The 20,827-nt window shown below is 35.5% G+C and overlaps 1 non-coding gene across 1 annotated transcript; it reads left to right on the top strand.

Annotated features, from left to right (window-relative positions):
* The first annotated feature begins 835 nt into the window (after window positions 1-835).
* On the top strand, window positions 836-942 carry LOC113001069 (small nucleolar RNA R71). The gene has a single exon (XR_003266400.1). It is a non-coding gene; the product is annotated as a small nucleolar RNA R71 (small nucleolar RNA).
* Window positions 943-20,827: the final 19,885 nt, after the last annotated feature.

Raw genomic sequence — 20,827 nt, 5'->3', positions numbered from 1 at the left:
AACACTTTTTAATTTAAATCACTTGGCCAAACCTTTGCTAATTCAATTAGGAATTCCCTTCCTAATATTCTAGTGATCATCTTGATGTTGTGACTTGTAATCTTGAAGTATTGTCTTGAATTTTAATCTTGAAAAGCCCATTTGCATCAATTGCAACACATCATCATGATCATCATCAAAACATCAAAGCCAATTGCATCTACACATTGGAGGAGGAACATATGGCCTGCTTGGACCAACAACATTTTGGAAGGGAGGGATAGGCTGTTTTTGCTGTTGTTGTTGTTGTTGTGGAGGATTTGCCCATCTCAGATTTGGATGATTCCTCCAACCTGGATTATATCTGTTGCTTGAAAGATCATAATTATTCTGCTGTTGTTGGTTTTGCTATTGTGGGAGTCTATTATAAATGTTTGCAACATAGGATTCAGGTTGCTCATTGACTCCAGATTACTAGAAAGAAGGACAGAGATCTGTATGGTGATTAGCAGAAGAACATAGACCACAAACTCTTGCAACAGTAACAAGTGCAGATGCAGATTTCTGATGTATGGCAAGCTGAGTTGCTAGGCTGACCAAGGCATCAAGTTTTCCCTCAAGGTTCTTATTTTCAGCAGATGAAGATGAATCCGTGGCCACATCATGGACTCCTCTAAGGACAATAACATCATTTCTTGCACTGAATTGTTGGGAGTTGGAAGCCATCTTCTCAATCAGATTCCTAGCCTCAACAAGAGTCATATCACCAAGAGCTCCACCACTGGCAGAATCAATCATACTCCTCTCCATGTTGCTAAGTCCCTCATAGAAATATTGCAGAAGGAGTTGCTCAGAAATCTGGTGGTGAGGACAGCTTGCACACAATTTCTTGAATCTTTCCCAGTACTCATACAAGCTCTCTCCACTAAGTTGCCTAATGCTTGAAATGTCTTTTCTGATGGCAGTGGTCCTAGATGCAGGGAAGAATTTCTCCAAGAACACCCTCTTAAGGTCATCCCGGCTGGTAATGGACCTGGGAGCAAGGTAGTATAGCCAATCTTTCACCACTCCCTCCAGAGAATAAGGAAAAGCCTTTAGAAAGATATGATCTTCCTGGACATCAGGGGGCTTCATGGTGGAACAAGCAATATGGAACTCCTTAAGATGCTTATGAGGATCTTCACCTGCAAGACCATGAAACTTGGGCAGCAAATGTATTAGTCCAGTCTTGAGTACATATGGAACATCCTCATCAGGATATTGAATGCACAAGCTTTCATAAGTGAAGTCAGGTGCAACCATCTCCCTAAGAGTCCTCTCACGAGGTGGAGGTTGAGCCATGTTCTCATTATGAAAATTGGCAGCCGAATGCTCAAAATCAGAATATTTAGAATCAGCAGCAACAAAATGCTCAGAATGCTCAAAATGCACATAATGATTAGGATGCACACTATGCCTAACCAATCTATGAAAGGTTCTATCTATTTCAGGATCAAAGGGTTGTAAATCACCCGGATTGCCCCTAGTCATGCACTATATGCAGCAAATCATGTATTTCCCAAACAAACACCAGGGTTAAAAAGGGGGTAAAACTAGGGGTAAAACTACAAGTATACTCAAATAATATTCAAATGAGCTGAAAATTTGTGAGGAACACCCTAAAATCATGAAAAGATAACAAAAATTTTCAGACAAAAATTCAAAGTCTAACTATGAAAACTGCCTAAGAAAAATTTAGAAAAATAGGACAATAATACTTAAAAAAATAGTAAACAACTGATTTTTTTAAGCGCTGAGAAACCGCAACAACGCTAGTTGGTTGGGGCTGCATGGGAAATTTTTTTCTACCCCAAATTCATATATAATGATAGTCATTCTGATAACCAGAGCAAAACAAGTTCCCAAATTTTTTGTATCTCTCAAATTCAGCCACACCAAGTGCTTCTGATATTTTTCACACAATATGGATAAAAAAAACTACCACACAAAAAATCAGCCGAAAATAACAACTCTCGCTATCAAAATAAAAATCGCCAATTAATTAGAAAAATCCGACAGTGTTCATAGCACTATTCACAACACTTTTCACCTCTGAATAGGGGACAAGACCGAAAAACAAAACAGAACACTACACAGCTCAAACACACACAAACAACACTAAACAACATAACTAGACACAAAACAACTAAACACTGCAAATTAATCACATAACACAGATTTTATAAAAACACACAGAAACAAACACAAAGACACAAAAACATAATTATGAACCTTTGGACCACTACTCCCCGGCAACGACGCCAAATTTGATCGGAGTCGTACCCAAATCAAATAAACATTAGGAAGTGATTCTAGGTCGTCTCCCAGTGAGCAATGATCAAGCAAACGTTCATAACATATAATAATAAAATAGTAACGAAATGGGGGGGGGGGTTGTTTGTTTTTTGTAAATTAAACAGCAAACAAACTTGAATTAAAAAATAACAGAACTAAAACATGTTGTTTCCCCTTGATTCAAAAGCAAGTCTCTCATCCTAGGTTACGAGAATTTATCCCTAATCAGTTCAACCACTTAATCCAACCCGAAATTAATTTACTAAGCAAAAATTAACACAAGGTTGTCATTATGTGATTAAGCAAAACATACACCAATTAAATCCTCTCACATGTCCATTAAGCATGAACGTTAATTAAGCACAGAGACAATTAATCAAGCATTAAGAATGCATGGATTAATATCAGCAACAAATACGAAATAATTGGTGAAAGGAAAAAAAACTGATTAGAATTTAATATTAATAACAAAACCTCAAAGAGAGCTATGCTTAATCCTCAAGAGAAAACAACACTAGAGATTCAGCCTTCCATTAACAGTAGAAACGAAAAAAAAAACAGAAATACAAACAGAACAGAAACAAACAACAAAAAATACAAAATGGAACCCAACTAACCAAAATGAAACTGGAAACAACAAATGAAATACAAAACTGGAAACAAAATATAGCCCAACAACAAAAACTGGAAACTAATTGCAACATAGAAATGAAAATGAATCTACAAATAGAAATCGAAAATGAAATTGCGATTGGAAATGAAATGCAGAAACGAATAGGAAATCAAAGGTAGAAAATGAATTGAAATTAGAAGACAGAGATGAAAACGAAACTGGAATTAAAAGCAGAAAATGAAACTAGAATTTGAATCAGAAAATGAAAATGGAGTTGCTACGTGAACAATACCATGCGTGTGAACAGTAACACCAAAAACTGAAAAATGAAACCCTACGATATCTCTCTACGTGAACAGTAACTGACCCACACCTAAAACCCTAGCAGCTGGGCTTACTAAAGGTCACTAGGCCCTAATGCTTACAAATCTGATTTTTGGGCCCAATAAGGTCTGGTGGCCCAATTACAAAAATACAACCCAAAAACGAAATAAAATAAAACTGGACGACAAATAAAATTGTTTGCTCTCTTCAAGTCCAAGCTGGTTCAGCCCAATTCTGAATCCAAGCCCAATTGCTTATAATTCTACTGAAATTAAATTAAAACACAAAATTAGTCAAGTAGGCCCAAATGATAAAACTGCATAATTAATTTGACAATTAAGGCTAATCAGTAATTAAAATGGTGACAAAAAGGGGTAAGAAATAGGAGAAAATAATGACACATCAAACATCTTTTCTTTAATACAATCCTCCAGTCTAACATCTATAAAAGAATCGTCTTGCTCTGATAAATCTTTATTAGACTCATTTTTGTTAAACTTCACATGAATAACTTCCTTAACTACTAAGGTTCTTGAGTTGTATACTCTGAATTTCGTAGATGTTTCAGAGTATCCAAGAAAATTTCCATTATCACTTTTGAGTCAAACTTTCCCAAGTTATCTTTAGTGTTAAGAATGAAACATTTACATCTGAATGGATGGAAGTATGATATGTTGGGTTTTCGTCCATTCCATAATTCATATGGAGTCTTTTTAAGTATTTACCTTATATAAATTTTGTTGTGGTATTCATTGCTTTAGCCTAGAAGTGCTTAGGGGTTAAATTATCATTGAGCATGATGTTGGCCATCTCTTGCAAAGATATGTTTTTTCTTTCAACTATTTCATTCTATTGATGTTCTAGGAGTTGAAAAATTATTAAGAATAACATTTTCATCATAGAACAGTTGAAAATTTTCATTCTCAAATTCTCCCCCTTGATCTCTTCTGATTGAAGTAATGCATACTCCTTTATCATTTTGAAATCTTTTACAAAATTTAAAGGAGGCACTAAGACTCATCCTTGTGAGCTAGGAACATGACACATATCCATTTAGAGTGGATGACCACGACAAGTCCATACCTCTTTCCACTGATTCAAAAGCTTTTATTTTAAGAACTTGAACGATCTTTTATGTTCTTCACATTCCATCCAAAGATTATGTTTACTTATTTTAAAGTCCTCATAATCTTTTTGTGCTTGTGCACATTCCATCCATAGATCATGTCTCTCTTCACTTTGATGATCATGAAGTTCATTTAGTTCCTTTAGATATTTTTGTTGCCTTTTCAGTTTGTTTTCCAACTCCTAAAAGTTCTTCAATAAAGTATATTTTTCTATGGCAGTTGTCTTATTCTCAAGACATAGCTTGGATTCCTTTTCCTTAAAAACTTCACAAACATCACATGTCTGAGTGGACTCGTCCAATGAAACATTTACTTTATCTTGAAGGGTTTTTTCAAGTTCCTTAAGATCTTTGGACAACTTTTTGAAATCTTTTCGCAAGTTTTTCTAAGCTTTTAAAAGAATGGATGAGTTTGATAGTAGTTCATGATTAGCCTTTTTAAGAGATTTAGGCATGCGATTCTACCCCCCAAGGGCATTGGATAGAAGACTCTAAGAAGATGGAGCCAGAGATGTAGGAGAAGACCCTAGGATTCTCATGAGTCTTCGGGTAGATTTTGGGCCCATGGGCTAAGTATAAGCCCACTTATCTTTGTACATATTAGATTAGGTTTCAATTATTTTTGGGCCTTGTATTTAGGGCTCCATAGTGTAGGGAGGGTACCCTAGTAATATAGGATTTTTCAGCCCTTGTATTTAAGGGCACCTAGACTAGTTTTTGTATTAGGGGTAGTTTTGTAATTTCACATGCATTAAGTCCAATCCTATTAAATTTTAGACCATTCTAAGGGGGAGGTGAGCATTTGCTTGCTACACCCTATTGCCACATCATATAGTCACACTTTGTGCATGTCCTTCATGCTTTACATGCCTCATGACACATAAGCACACGACATAGGTTAAATACTAAACATCACTCCCAAAGAAGAGAAAAAGAAAGAAGGCCTCAAGAGGTTAACATTAGCCTTCCATATTTCCATGGAAAAGATAATGTTGAGACCTACTTAGATTGGGAAATGAAGGTTGAATAACTCTTTTCTTGCCATCATATTAGCAAAGAGAGAAAAGTTCCAATGGCTACCCTTAGATTTCAAGGTTATGCCCTCTATTGGTGGAATTCCCTAGTTAGGAAATGAAGGGTTCATAGGGATCCTCCAGTAGAGTATTGGAATGATCTTAAGAGTACCCTTAGGAAGAGACACATTCCCTTCTACTATGAAAGGGAGCTTATGGACAAGCTCCAAAGGCTTAGACAAAGGAGTATGAGTGTTGAAGAATATAGACAACAAATGGAACTACTCCTTTTAAGAGCTGGACTTAGGAAGGAGGAAAGAACAAGCATAGATAGGTTCCTTAGTGGGCTTAATATGGAAGTGAGGGACAAGGTTGAACTCCTTCCATATAGGGACCTAGATGAGCTAGTCCAACTTTGTATAAGAGTGGAGCAACAACTTAAAAGAAAGCCTTCTTCAAAATCTTATGGCTTTCAATCTAATCCAAGGAAGGACAAAGCCCAAGGAATTTTGGGGTTTGCACCTTCAAAACCCAACGAAGATAAGGGTAAGACCATAGAGAAATCGACCCCTAAGACAAGTTCCCAAGCAAGGACTAGAAACATTAAATGCTTTAAATGTCTTGGGAGATGTCACATTTCCTCTCAATGTCCCACAAAGAAAATCATGATTATGAGGGGTCAAGACATTTATAGTAGTTAAGATGAGCCTACTTCTTTCCCCTCCTCTAGTGGAAGTGAAGATGAAGTAAGGGGTGAAAAGTCTAGTGAGGAAGTCTACCCTCATGAAAAAGGTGACCTCCTAATGGTTAGAAGGCTCCTTGGAGGCCAATCTTGTGATCTATACCAATCCCAAAGAGAGAACATATTTCATACAAGATGCAAAATTTTAGATAAAACTTGTTCTCTCATTGTGGATAGTGGATCTTGTTGCAATTGTTGTAGCATAAGATTAGTTTCCAAGTTGAACCTTACTATCATTCCCCACCAAAAACCTTATAAACTTCAATGGCTCAATGAGCAAGGGGAAATGAAAGTTAACCAACAAGTGAAGGTACCTTTCTCCATTGGGACATATAAGGATGAAGTTAATTATGATATAGTTCCCATGGAGGCAGGGCATATTCTCTTAGGAAGGTGATGTGCCATTATTTTCTCCTATTTTTTAACCCTTTTTGCATCATTTTAAATACTGATTAGTCTTAATTGCAAAATTTATTAGGCAGTTTTATTATTTGGGCCCATTAAGCTAATTTGATATTTTTAATCTAATTTCAGGAATTAATGAAGCATTGGGCTTGAACCCAGCATTGGGCTTGGACTTGAAGAGGGCAGACTAATTTATTCTACAAAATTAGATCTTATCTTATCTAGATATTATTTAGATTTGATCTCATCTAGATATTATTTCATCTAGATCTTATCTTATCTTATCTAGATTTGATTTGATTTTACTTATGGGCTTGGATTTAAAATAGATTTGTAAGCTTTGGGGCTGAAAAAAACTATATAACAACACCAAGGTTCTAGTTTAGCTCTCTCTCTCTCTCTCTTCTATTTTTCGTTTTTAGTTTTAATCTCTCTTCTCTTTCTATTTTATTTTCATTTTTTATAATTCCAGTTCAGACTTTTAGTTTTATCAATAAAATTTCATTCTCTAGTTGATTAATGGAAGGCTAAGTCTGCATCGTTGTTTTCTCTTAAGGATCAAGCACAGTTCTCTTTAAGGTTCTATTATTACTGTTAAATTTTGTTCAGTTTTTCCTCTTCGCTAATTACTCTGAATTTGATGCTATTAATTCATGCATGCTTAGTGCTTGATTAATTGTCTCTGCGCTTAATTTACGTTCATGCTTAATAATCGTTTATGAGTAATTGGTGTGTGTGATGCTTAATCACATAATGAATGTTTTATGTTAAATTTTGCTTAGTAATTTAATTTAGGGTTGGATTAAGTGGTTGAACTGATAAATGATAAATTCTCGCAACCTAGGATAAGAGACTTGCTTGTGAATCAAGGGGAAGCAACGTATTTTAATTCTGATAAATTCTAATTCAATTTTATTCGCTGTTTAATTTACAAAAGCAACCCCCCCCCCCCCCAATTTGTTACTATTTCCTACTATCTGTTATGGACATTTGGTGTATCATTGCTCGTTGGGAAACGACCTAGGATCACTTCCTAGTTACTACATTTTAATATTTATTTGATTCGGGTACGACCTCGATCAGAAGGCCATGTCAATTTCATAGGAAGATCATTTACAATGGCCTAACTAATGAGATTACCCTCACCCATCTTGGCACTAAATTTGTGTTGCATCCTCAAACACCTTCACAGGTAGCTAAGGATCATGTACAAATAAAACTCAAATGTGATGAAGAAAAGAATAGAAAAAGAAAATAAGAACAACCTTTAATGGTTAAGGAGGAGTGTAAGGAGGTAAGTGTCTCCTTCAAGAGGTTAGCTAAGAAGGAAAGTCATTTTGCAATAAAGACAACATTAAAGAAACTTCCCTTTTTAGACAACCGCCACATCTTTTCCTTTGTAAACGAACAATGGTTAGCACTGCCATATCTCTTGAGCTTAGGGTTATTCCTCAAGTAAAGGAGTTGTTGGATGAGGGTTTGGTTTGTAAAAGCTTAAATCCTTGTGCCTTTTTGGTGCCCAAAATAGGTATTATGAGACACCAAATCCCTATGATAGGTGGTATGATGAATGTGTTGAGTGATGCAAACCTCTTTTGTAAAATCACTCATGCATCCAGCATCTTCATGATTCACATACATAGGGACTCATTAGGTAGGTTTGTTCTTATTTTTGGTTTGAATAGAAACCTAGGTGTTCATATGGGACACCTTAGGTTTGTGGTACTTTTTGGTAGGAATGATCAACATGAAAATACAAGAAAAGGTATGTTTTATTGCATTACTTTCCTTAATTTTTTAAATTTTGATCAAGGGGTTCCCACAGAACCTAAGAGAATAAAGGTCATTCCTAAGTGGCCTACTCTACCAAGTATAGGGGAAAATTGGGGCTTCCATGATTTAATAAACTTTTACAAAAGGTTTGTCCCATATAGTTCTATACTTGTAGCACCACTCATTGATTTGGTGAGGAACCATGATCCCTCATGGGTAGATACCCAGGAAATGGGTTTTCAGACCTTACCCTACTCTAACATACCCAACACTACTAATATATATGTTTTTATTCTTTTTACAGGTGTCGAGGGAAGAAGCCCATAGTTTAAAAAACCTCTAGATTTGAGGTCAAATCCTTTTCAAGGGGGAGGGGATGATGTAATCCTACCCCCCAACGGTATTGGATAGAAGATTCCGAGAAGATTGGGCCAGAGATGCAAGAGAAGATCCTAGGGTTCTCATGAGTCTTAGGGTAGATTTCGGGCCCATGGGCTAAGTATGAGCCCACTTATCTTTGTACATATTATATTAAGGTTTCATTATTTTTGGGCCTTGTATTTAGGACTCCATATTGTAGGGAGGGTATCCTAGTAATGTAGGATTTTTCAACCCTTGTAATTTAGGGCACCTAGACTAGCTCTTGTATTAGGGGTAGTTTTGTAATTTCACATGCATTAATTGCACTATTTGATGTGTGTGTGTTGGGAGAGAAATTTAATTGAATTGGGAGAAGCCCAATCCAATTAAATTTTGGACCATTCTAAGGGGGAGGTGAGCATTTTCTTGCTACACCCCATTGCCACATCATATAGTCACACTTTGTGCATGTCCTTCATGCTTTACGTGCCTCATGACACCTAAGTACACTTAGCGGAGAATCTTGGACTTGATCTCGGATTAGTGGGTTGAACCATAACTAAAAGTCACAAATCATAATTAGTGAAATTTTGGCTCCAAAAATTCAAATTCAAATTCAAGAGAAATTTGAATAAAAAATCAAATTTTCCTCCAATTTTGTGTAACAAATAGGCTATAAATAGAGGCCTTGTGTGTTCATTTTTTCAACTTTGATCATTTGATAAATTACACTTCAAAGTTCATACGTCATTTAAGGCATAAATTTCGTGCCCCTTCTCTCCCTCTCCCTCCACTCATCTTCTCCTACCTTCAAGCTCTTATCCATGGCTTCCTATGGTGGTGAGGTTGTTCTTGACTCATCTTCTCCTTGAAGTGGCATCTCCAATCACCTTTCCTCCTTCTCCATTCCGTTGCCATTAATCTTCAAGAAGCAAAGGATTCCATTGATGAAGAAGATCCAAGGCCTACAAGCTCTACATGGAGCTATGTCATTTAGGATCATGAATATTTACCTCAACCTCTTAGTCTTATTCAAATTCTTCAGAAGTTGTATCTATCATGAGACATATATTGGCTTTTTCATCTTCATCAGATGAGATGTCTTCCAGATTTTCTTAGGTGCTCATGAGACCTTTCTTTTCCTTGCTTTTGTACTGTTTCTTCTTGTCTTAAGGCTTCTCTAGTTCTGGCCATTGAGATTTAAAGTGACTAGGTTTCTTGCATTCATGGCATATTATGGAGCTTTTGCCTTTGTCTTTCCTTTTCTTGAGCACCCTTTTTGTGGAGTTCGTCCATTCTGATTTGCCTATGTTTTTCCTCATCTTGAAAATATTTTGTTAGATAAAGGCAAGTTCATCTTCATTAGAATCTTCCTTAGATTCTTCATTAGAGGAATTTTTTGCTTTGAGGGATTTTGACAAGCTCCTAGATGCTTGCTCTCTGGATGATGAGACTTTCTTGATCTTTTGAATGCAAAGAGCCAAAGACTTTCTTTCTTAAGTCCTTCATCCTACTGAATTTCTTGCTCATGAACCTTAAGAGTATCGACTTATTCTTCAAGAGACATAGAGTCAAGATTCTTTAGAGCCCTTAACACTGCTACCCATGGTTTCCATTTTCTAGACAAACTTCTAAAAAATAATTCGATATGATCATAATTGTCATAAGTTTTCCCTTGAGATCTTAATTCATTAAAAATGGTTTGAAAGAGTCGATACATACTTTGTATGTCTTTGCCTTCTTCCATAGAGAAGACTTCATACTTACGAGTGAGGAGACTTAGTTTGTTCCTTTTTACCTATGACGTTCCTTCATAGGTTACAACAAGAGGGTCCTATATTTGCTTGGCACTCTTAAAGCTATGTACTTTTGTGTATTCTTCTTCAGATAAGCTGCATAACATAATATTCTGAGCCTTGGAGTTGAGCAAAAATATGGGTTTTTGCTCCTCCGTCCACTGGCTTCTTGGAATTTCATTTAACTCGTTGTCATATGGAATGTGATTTCCATTTTCTACCACATCCCACATGTCAATGTGAATGGATTCAAGATGAGCTATCATCCATTCCTTCTAGTAGTCATATTTGACACCTTTTAACAAGGGTGGTTTGTCAGTAAAGTATCCTTCTTCCATTTCTTTCCTTGATTGGTGGGTCTTTTCCTTAGTATTGTTAATTACTTAACCCATGAGACCGAACTATGATACCAAATGAAATAGAAACAATACAACTAGAAAGGGGGTTGAATAGTGTGTTAATAAAAAATACTAACTTTTTATAAATAAAATTTTAATCCCAAGCTTAGAAAGATGAAAATAAAGAGATCGCCCAGTGAAGAGAAAAACGAGTTTAGTGAGAACAAAGGTAGTTGCCTTAGTAACAACAAGATAATATTTTCACAAATGCTTTTCAAAGAAACACTTGGTGAAAAGATAGTACCAAAAACAACTTACAAGAATGCCCAATAAGTATTCTAACTTGCCATTCCTTGCTATTCAAGTATTCTCTTTGTCATATTTGGTATACCCTTAGACTCCCCTTGAATGTAAGACAACTTAAGTATTGCTTAACACTAAGTCACTTCTAGCTTTTACAATTTTTTTTTTTGCATGAATACAATGATTCAACAACACTCAAAGAGTTAATAGATAGCTAAGGTTGAATACAAATAAATTTTCTTAGCAACGAATAAAGAAGATTATGTGTATATTGTCCACTAAATTGTGTAGAGTTTCACTTTAGAGAACTTGTGCTCATTTTCACTTGATTGATTTCACTTTCTTGATACTGAAAGAGGGACGCCTTTTATAGACTTTAGTGAAAGATTCGTTCTGGGAACAATGCTGAGTCTTGATATGACCGTTGTCTCATAGTTGAAGATGAAAACACATGGTGCACTTTGAATGGCAAGGATAGAAATAAATGCACAGACAACTGCATGTGCTCCTCTTCTGTAGTGAAAGTGACCCTTGAGGAATATTCTTCAAAACCTTCTATTCTCTTATATTTTGTACTTTCTTAAAATTCAAATAAAGAGAGGAAAATTTTAAATTCCAAAAGCCAGACCGTGCACTTCCCTTTGTGGCTAACAAAGACTTTAGTACATATGTGGGACACTTGTAAGTATATAAAGTAAGTGTGTAAGTGATGTTAAGTCCAGTGAACATAAGCAAGAACAACTTAGTGTGTAAGCTTTGATTTTTGTAAGAAGTGGATGCTATTATTTTAAGAGCATGTTGGATGCTTAATAACACTTAATAAAACTATTTTCAATTTTAAGTATGGATGCGGCTTACAAGAGCTGGAGATGTTGATATAATATCGAGTGAGCTCTTTTGACGTTAATCTTGCATGCTTAACAAAAGATTCTTTACTCTTTGCTTGACTTTGGCCTTAGCTTCCATGATAGATTAAGACTCGTTGAGTGAAAGAAGTGGAAGACTCCTATAAAAAGTGAAGAAGTTTTGTTTGAAAAAAAACTTATTGTACCAATAACATACATTTTTAGAATTTGAAAATATTTATAATTGTGAATCATGTGGGTTTTGATGATGCCAAAAAGAATTTACTTGATAACGGATGTCATCATAAAAAAAAGGAGAATGTGAACGTATGAATACAAGTTTTTGATGATGCCAAAGTATAATCAAACAAGATTGCTTCAACAAACATTCAAGGTTAAGCAAACAAAGATTGCTTCAAGATTAATTCAAGGTCAAGCAAACAAGATCAAGAAAAAAATATGGTCTTAGTTTATTTGTTAAAAGAATCTTACTAGTTAATCAATTTTGGCCTCAAACAAATTATTTTCAACAACTCAAGGCACTAGAAATCGATTACCAGGTATTGTAATTGATTACTAGAGACAAGATTGCAAATGGGCTTTTCAAAAGGGGTTTTGGAATTTGAATTTTAAATCTTGTAATCGATTATAAAATGTTTGTAATCGATTACAAGTAATGACACTTCAGAAAACACTTTGAAAAGTCATGACCCTTCAAAAAATATAATTGTGTAATCGATTACCAGAATCCTGTAATCGATTACTAGTGAGAAAACTTCAGAAAAACTTTTTGAAAAGACACATCTCTTCAAACCATTTTGAAAAGACACAATGGGCCAATATATATGTGTGTGTCTGACTTCGAAAAGTATAGAGAGAGATGTTCTAAGAGAACTTAATTGTCAAATGCTCTCTAAACAACTATTGGCCAAACATTTGCAAATTTATCGAGAATTCTTCTAGGATCTTCAATTTGTATCATCTACTCTAAAGGAGGGAAATTTTTTTGTTCATCTCATAAACTCAGTTGTAACCAAGAGACTATTTATCTCTTGGATTGTGAGAATCTTGAACACAAGGGTGAGGGATCCCAAGGTGTGTTCAAAGTCTGTAAAGGATTTACAGAGATAGTGGAAAATCTCAAGTGGGTTGTTTGAGGATTGGACGTAGGCATGAGAAGTAGCTAAACCAGTATAAATTGAGTTTGCATTTCTCTCTTCCCGTATCTCAGTTATTTTATTGCAGTTTACTTTGTCTTGCGCATTTTAAAGAACATTATTAAATTAATTGCTTCTTCTTCTTCTGCATTTTGAGCCTATCATATATCTTTTATAAAGAGGGTTAAAAATTTGTTAGTAGAAAATTCGTAAGACTTAATTCACCCCCACCCCCCGCTCTTAAGTTATTGAGGCCACTTGTCCAATAATAATAGGTATTTATGTACTAGAAAATAAAAAATTAATTATTAGGGTTAATCAATATTTACTATGGCATCTCTAAGGGATGGATTTTGTTTTTGAGTGATAATTAAAGGATAAGAATTTCATAAAATTGGAATTCAAATTCAAATATGATTTCTATTATATTACTCGTAATAAACATGCATAAGAAATAAAAAAATAATTATTTAGTGTAATCAATATTTATTATTAGACAAAAATTTGTTTTGAATTGATACTTTAGAGGATGACAGTTACCTAATATAATTACCCAATTTGGAAGTTATTATAAGAAAATGGATAATAGAGATGAATAAAATAAATAAAAATATATTTGAATGCATTTAATATAGAATGAATATGGGACTACCACATGACATCAGTCCATGTGGCAAGACCTTCTTTTATATAACAAAGTAGATAGATATAGTAGATAGTAGATAGATTTTCCTATTTTTTTTTCAAATGCACCTAAACCATTCATTTTTCTTTTAATTGAATGGTCTAGATCAACTAATAAATATCTTTTCTCAATATTTTTATTTATAGTATTCCTTCAATGTATCATCAAAACAAGTGCAGGCCTTCTCAATCTCTGGTTGAGGGTTCAACTTCAAAGTTGCCACATTTTTCTCCCCTCAGGTCAACACTTCTTCATCCTTGGCTTCATCCTCCAAGAGCACTCCATAGTGCTTGAAGATCAGGGTCATCAGAATCCCATAAGGCACACCAGAAGTAGACTTGATGGGCTTGATGGCCTTGATTATGTGATTGATGATCAAATAGGGCAAGCTGAGAGGGATCTTCTTCCAGAGGTAGTAGATCACCAACAAATCATGATCATTCACTTCTTGGAATGTACCAACACTTGGAAACACAAAATGCATGTTGTTCCAGTGCATAATCCTTCCAAAAAAGGTTAAGGATTTGGATTTGTACTCATCATCCTTCTCCTCCAGGCACTTCCAAATGATCTTGCTCTTTTTGAGGCCTATGATGTCAAACTACTCATCATAAAGCCTTTTGATGTCTACGAGAGCACATGGAATGGTGGCCAACAACTCTTTTGAGATCAAAATCTTAGCGTTTCTTCAAAGTAGAATTTAGGGTGAAGTTGCTACTACCTACCACAGTAATAATAAAAAAGGCTCTAACCAGCTTTTGATAGACAGGTTCATGGACATCAAAGAACTTTGTCCACCTTTGCTTATTCACAAAACATAGAATGTCCTATCCATATTCTTTAATCTCCAGCAAGTCAATGTATCTTCCATGTATCTAAATAGAGCAACAAGTTCAAACTCAAACCTTGTTCTTTTCTTTCTAACCTTCTCCTTTATAGAGCTTTTCCTCTTTGGTGACCTTTTTGCAACACCCTTGGAAAAATGTGTTGTTGGAGTTAGTGACGTAGCTCCATGTGGAGCTTGTAACGCCTTGGATCTTCTTCATCAATGGAGTCCTTTGCTTCTTGAAGATCAATGGCAGCGAAATGGAGAAGGAAGAAAGATGATTGGAGACACCACTTCAAGGAGAAGATGAGTCAAGAAGAAACTCACCACCATAGGAAGCCATGAATATGAGCTTAGAGGTATGAGAAGATGATGGAGGGAGAAGGAGCACGAAATTTTTTGCAACAAATGAGGTCTGAACTTTGAAGTGTAATTCTCAAATGATCAAAGTTGAAAAAATGCACACATATGGCCAGCCTAAGTGTCACACAAAATTGGAGGGAAATTTGAATTTCTATTCAATTTTCACTTGAATTTGAAATGAATTTGTGGAGCCAAAATTTCACAAATTATGATTAGTGAATTTTAGCTATGGTTCAGCCCACTAATCCAAGATCAAGTCCAAGATTCTCCACTAAGTGTGCTTAGGTATCATGAGGCATGTAAAGCATGAAGGACATGCATAAAGTATGACTATATGATGTGGCAATGGGGTGTAGCAAGCAAATGCTTACCTCCCCCTTATGATGGTTCAAAATTTAATTGGATTGGGCTTCTCTCAATTCTATTAAATTTCTCTCCCAACACACACACATCAAATAGTGCACTTAATGCATGTGAAATTACAAAACTACCCCTAATACAAAAACTAGTCTAGGTGCCCTAAAACACAAGGGCTGAAAAATCTTACATTACTAGGGTGCCCTCCCTACACTATGAAGCCCTAAATACAAGGCCCAAAAATAATGAAACCTTAATCTAATATGTACAAATATAAATGGGCTCATACTTAGCCCATGGGCCAAAAATATACCCTAAGACTCATGAGAACCCTAGGGCCTTCTCTTGCATCACTGACCCAATCTTCTTGGAGTCTTTTATCCAATGTCCTTGGGGGTAGGATTGCATCAGTTAGCCTAAGTGACCAATCCATTTTAGACTATATTTGTATCATGACTTTGGTTTATATATTTTATATACAAGGGACATGTCAATTATTATGTTATTAGTTTTATGGCGTGGTAATGTCCTCATAATAGGTGATTCATTCGATGGCAAATTAAATGGGACTTGATTGTGAGATTCATTGAGCTATGAAGCATGTTCTAAAAGTATCGATAGTTAAGTATTATTGTTGATTAAGGAGACAATAATGCATTTGGGCTATTATGTGAGTAGATTGATGACTACGTCTCACAGGTCATAGATATAAGATTTCAAGTCAGCACACTAATATAAATATTAGGAGTAATATTTATACTGAATAGACCCACTATGAGAAGGCTTGATAATAGTTATGCAAGCGTCATAAGCAATTCTCATGACAATCATAAGGTGATAATAGTCCTTTGATTTAAAGTAACTACGATTCCTACATGTAGGAGTTGTAGGCTTTAATGCTATCAAACGTCATCCGTAACAGGGTGATCATAAAGGTAGTACTTGCCAACAACCACACTAGACTTCACACCTAGCCACTTCTAGACCAGCAACACCAATGTTACAACCTTTGCCAGTCACTTGCTGGACTTTTACAACAAGAGGGTTTATGTGTTTAGATTGCATAGGATCTATATCAGTTTACAAGCTTTTGCAAAAGTGGGTCACTCTTTATTGAGAGGGTCGAAGCAACAATGACAAATTTCTCACATGGAGATCTTAGCTCAAGTTTCTCTTTCTTGGAAGGCTTCTATTTGTCTTCATGATGCTCTACTTGTTGTCCTTTTAAAGCTTCAAAGATGACCATTGAAGTGGAGCCCACTCAACTGAAAAACTTTTGGAATAAGCAGAAAAAGTTGATAGTTGTCAAGTCATGATAGCTAGTAGAGTCATTATGAGATTCCCATTCCAAGTCTGATGAACATTTTGAAGATATATTAGAATGGTGATTTTGATGTTAGTTGAGAAAGGATTCCTACTAAAGTAGATCATTTTGGTGAAGTACAATTGATATGACTTTCGTAAGTAACATAACTTCGTTATACTTAGCACATCTTCACAACACAAAGCATTTTGAAGTAGATTACTTCATAAAAAGAAAATGAAGGAACAATTGCTTGTGGATTTGACCTACTTCTTAGTGAATCCTCTACCTTCTCTATTCCATTTCCTTCACTCCATAGTGAGCTTGTCAACATATAACCTCCCAAGGTTTCTAAGGATATTCTTTATGTTCCTATCCCTACTCCTCCAAATGCTACTGGACCTCTTCCGGACTCATAGAAAGCAGACTCACTTCCTTAGAGAAACAAGGTCAGAAAATTTTGTTACGATAAAAAGCTATTTTTGTCAAATGTTGATCAACTTTATAGAACCATGAATGAGTTCTTTAAGAGATTCCTTGAGGAATGGATCTTAGATAAGACAAGACCTCCCTTAATCCCTGAAATACCACCTATGCAACATAAGCCTCCACCATCTCCAAGAGTCACTACTATGCCTTCCTCATCTTCATCATCTAAGAATTCCTCTCCTACCAAACATGAATAAGCTATCATTTTGTTACCCCCCTCTTGTTTTTTGCTGGATGAAAAAAGGGAAAACTTAGGAGAGAGATTGGTGTAGAGGGATCAATTTTTTTTAGGGATCATAATTATGTTTTATGCTTAATTTATATTTTTCTTTTGTAAACATCAGTGAGTGATCCTATTATGAATTGCTTATCCTTCTGAATTTTATTTGTTTCTTTTTCCGCATTATGTTGTGATTTGATTGTTATAACTTATAATGCATCAGTGCAATTTATTAAGGAGGGTCAAGTTGTGACGCTCTGAATCGGTTAAGTAACTCACAGGATAGTCATCATACCTCCTCAGCACTTGCTGCCAATAGAATGGGAATAAAGGCTTCTTATTCATATCATAAAAATGATTGTCACCCAGGATGGGAAGGAAGACTACTTTAAAGAACCCAACCTTGAAATTCTTGTACGACGTTGTGAACGGCCTAAACGAGGGCCTATCTTGATGACGAATTAACGACATCCACCTACCCTTATTCATCGGACAAGTTCAAAAATGATGAAGGAATAACTTGCCCATCGGTTCCATGCTATATAATCTACATAAAACTTAAAAGCTTGAATTGTCGCCCACCTGTTCGAATGAAGTTGATAAGGGGCCATATTAAGTATGCGAAACACATTCATGGTGAAGTCATCAAAAGAGATCTCTACATGAAGATCGCAAAAAATGCAATCATACACATATAAATAGTCCCTAAAAGGCACTACCTCAGCAGTTAGCTCCCTATTCGATCCCCCTAGGTTCTATTTTAGCTTCTCCTTCTTGAGAAATACCCCGTCCAGTTTCTCATAAGCATCGGTCTGGCAACACGATGAATAGGGTTGAACTCTTCATCCCTAAAGGTACACACGCTTACGCGCAGTTGATGAAATGAAGAATACTTATCTTGTCATTGTACTAGGAATGGGAGGAGCCAACTTCACCATCTACCCAGGAATATATCAGAAGGGTATTTCTTTTTTTGCCAACATACGACGCTTCAACCTTGTAACGATTGCTACGTTGCTACTGTAAGAGGCCTTAGTGTCCACCCGCTGACGGGATAAAATTTTGATAGAATCACCTAAGTCCTCCTCGACAGCTAGTTGCATAGGGTTGCCATCATCAGACAAAGAAGCCAAAATCCTAGAAGAACAACCACTCAAGTCCAAGCTCGAGTCTGAAGATGTTGTCATGTCATTATATTGGAGCACCCCTAACCGCCCAAACTATAAACTTGACCCCTCAGAAAACCAGGAGCTATCGACCTCAGAACCCAAACTCATAATTCAAGATAAAAGGGTACCTAAAAAATGAGTATTCGGCACAGAGAAAATTTGCAAATAAAATAGAAGTGAAGTTATGAAGGACGAACCCTCATTTTATAGAAAAACCCATAACGGATGCTAAGGCCCAACAATATCTTCAATCGTTGGGTCTAAAGAATATCAAGGGATGTTTCACACAACATAATGGTTATTTTTGGAGATAGCATACGAAATGATGCCCATTCATGAATCCCATAACGATTATAAAAGTCTTTCTTATTCACTACATTTCAAAGAGCACTATTTTTATCCTATCGCCCAAGGGTAGATTCCTATTCATACCGGCACCCAGGTATTCAACCATTCCTAAATACCAGAGCACTATTTTTGTCCTACCACCCAAGGGTAGATTCCTATTCGTACCAATACCCAAGTATTTGACATGTTGAATACCCGAGACATGTCAATTTTCGATTCTTGGTTTGATATGTTCTTGAAATTGTGTCAATTGTCACATGTGTTCTATGCATCAAAAGTTAATTTCCATTTTTTTATGTATGATATTTGTTAGGCCCGAAAATACATTGATATTTTTTGGTGGTTTTTTCTTTTGGTGTTTATATTATGTGAATCGGAAATAAATATCTTAAGACTTTAATCCTCTCATAAGATTAATTTAAAATAAGAAATAAAATCTTGGACCTTGGCTACACATTTTTTATGATCTAGACCGTAGAGAATACATGACATAGTTGTTGGACCAAGTGTATGAATGTGACAAAAAAACCCCTAATCAAAGGTTAAGAGGATTAAACCTTTTTTTGTGTGTGTGAATTACATCATAGATAAAAAAAAAAAAACTAAATGCCTCTTGGAAAACAAATCCTAGCAAGGTCCGCCCTTAAGGCATTAAAAACAAAATTCAGAGTAAAATAAAATATAATACTATAAATCAAGCTTTAGTTTCACTGACAAAACTTAAAAACAAAAAAAAAAAATCGTCTTTAGATAAAACAATTGCATATTCGAGTTTTATAACCTTATAAGAGGAGATTAACTTCTATTAAAAAAAGGAGATTAACTTAAGTTTTACGTTTAAAAAGTAAATAACTAATTGTTAATAAGCTAAGGAAAAAGATTTAGACTTAAAAGAAGCTTAGGTGATTAATGATTAAGATAATTAATTTTAATATAACTTGCTCATTCTGGTCAAATTTAAATGAATAAACTTTGAACTTAAATTATGTTAATTATGAAGTTAAATGATCCTAAGACAAAATTGTCCTTTTATAACTATCGATGGAAACAAATTCACTGTCTTAGTTCACCCGGGATGTGGCTCCTCTCCAGCCAACCTATTCTTAACCCTTAGATATATATTAGAAGGCTAGGATTCATTACTACAAAAACATGAATTTACGATGCACCTTCTACATCAGTGTTGAGAACCTGTCGTAGTTGCTTTATCGGTGGCATTTTTGTAATTACCATGTTCTTCAACAACAACGGTGGTAGAAAATACCGTCTTTGAAGGCTGCTTTCCCCTTTTTTCACCATGATTTTCGAAGGCACCATCTTAGACTTGATCGTGATTTACTCACGTGAAACCAGTTGGCTAGCTATCTTGCTCAGTCACTACTTGCATTATGATGCCGTAGCTAGCTATCTTCCACGCTGCGTCACCCCCTCATCGAACATCTTCGGTCGTCATTCACTTACCGTGGTCATTGTCACAGCTAGGTCAGTGTCTCATTTCCCCTATTTCATTCTTAAATTACAAAACCTTAAAGTTTTTAAATCTATAGGAAGCAAGTGGATGGGGAGAGTCAACGATTGTTGCAACAACAACAGTAGCAGCAGGAGGTAGTTCGATTGCAAGATATTTACATGCAAAGCAGAGCTGAAGCACTTCAAAATGTTGAGTCCACTATTCATTAGCTTAGCAACATTTTCAATCAGCTAGCAACACTTGTTTCCCAACAACGAGAGATTGCCATCAGGTTTATATATATATATATATATATATATATATATATATATATATATATATACACACACACACACACATTCTTATTGTTCATTGTTTCTGTATTCCAATATGGTATTCAAGGTATGTTACAATGTGATTAAAGATTCTCTATGCAACATGCAGAAAGATGAAGATTCTTTTCTCTCACTCACTTTCTTCGATTCTTGCCAAAAAAATTATACTTGTAA

This window comes from Glycine max, chromosome 2, assembly GCF_000004515.6.
Source record: "Glycine max cultivar Williams 82 chromosome 2, Glycine_max_v4.0, whole genome shotgun sequence".
In the NCBI taxonomy this organism is placed as follows: Eukaryota; Viridiplantae; Streptophyta; class Magnoliopsida; order Fabales; family Fabaceae; genus Glycine; species Glycine max.
The sequence above is the reverse complement of the archived record's forward strand: the minus strand, read 5'-3'. Positions and strand labels throughout refer to the sequence as shown.